The sequence below is a fragment of the Elephantulus edwardii genome, unplaced genomic scaffold (assembly GCF_000299155.1).
Source record: "Elephantulus edwardii isolate Elephantulus edwardi_28Jun2011 unplaced genomic scaffold, EleEdw1.0 scaffold00072, whole genome shotgun sequence".
In the NCBI taxonomy this organism is placed as follows: domain Eukaryota; kingdom Metazoa; phylum Chordata; class Mammalia; order Macroscelidea; family Macroscelididae; genus Elephantulus; species Elephantulus edwardii.
The window spans coordinates 6,000,714-6,001,870 of NW_006399822.1; positions in this window are offsets into that span (position 1 = coordinate 6,000,714).

A 1,157-nucleotide genomic window follows, 5' to 3' on the forward strand; every position below is an offset into this window, starting at 1 on the left:
TTGGAATTTAGATGCACTCTCATTTAGTATCTTTTAATCGGGAAAACCACCCCGTGGGGGTATGTACTACTCCTTCCTCCATATTTGGTTCAGAAGCCGGTAAGAGATGAAGCGACTTGCCTTTAGGTCAGTTTATTACTGCATGTTTTGAGGGCTGCATTAAGTGTCTCTGGGAGGGTAGTGGCTTCTCACCGGCGATATGAGCTGAAGAAGACTGACCTCTTGTTCCTCATTCTGGCCAAGTACTGGGCAGGGATGGAATCAGCCATGGGAAGCTAAAAGGGCCTCCTTACAGATGTACAGAGGTCTTCAACTATTGGGCAGAAGGAGTGAGCCCAGCACTTAGGGAAGACGGCCCAACCACACCCATGATGAAGGTCTAACCTTATGAACGCAGCACCTCATTTTGAGGTAACTGAAGCTTCCAGTACATTCATGGGTGTTGTTAGTACCAAGTCTACAACTCACAGCTACTCTGCAGACAGCAAGGTAGCTTGGCCTGTCCTGCACCGTGCTCATGATGTATGAGACCATCGTTACAGTCACTGCGTCAGCCTATGTTGTTGAGGGTCTTAATCTTTCTGGCACTTCACCTTTCTCGAAGGACTGGTCCCTCCTGACAACACTCCCAAAGTATGTGACACGAAGCTTCACCATTCTTGCTTCCAAAGCATCCTGGTTACACTTCCTCCAAAACAGATTTGCTATTTCTGCTAAATTTGAAAACACAAAGAATACTCTTCATTTAAGATGGTGCCACACCACAGACTTTGTGTAAATAAAAGCAAATGACGCTTACTGATGGGTGGATCGGGGATCCGTTGTCACAGGGTGTAAATGACTATTCTGCAGGAATAGCAACAGGCTACATTCGTATACTGTTGAATCTGATTGTTGTTGTGTAGCATTGAGTTGAAATTGACCCATTAAGACATTATGCTTGGAAAAGCAGTGAGTCAGAGAGGGAGAGGAAGACGCAAGGAATGGACACTGTGGTTACAGCTGACTTAAGCGGAGATTGTGAGGATGGCACACGATCAGGCAGTTACAGTTTCAACCTGCTGTACATGGGCCCCTTTAAGTCAGAGTTAGCTTGATGGCGTGTAACAACCACCTCACATTGTGTATCTATTTGTCTACAATGACAAAGAGCCTTC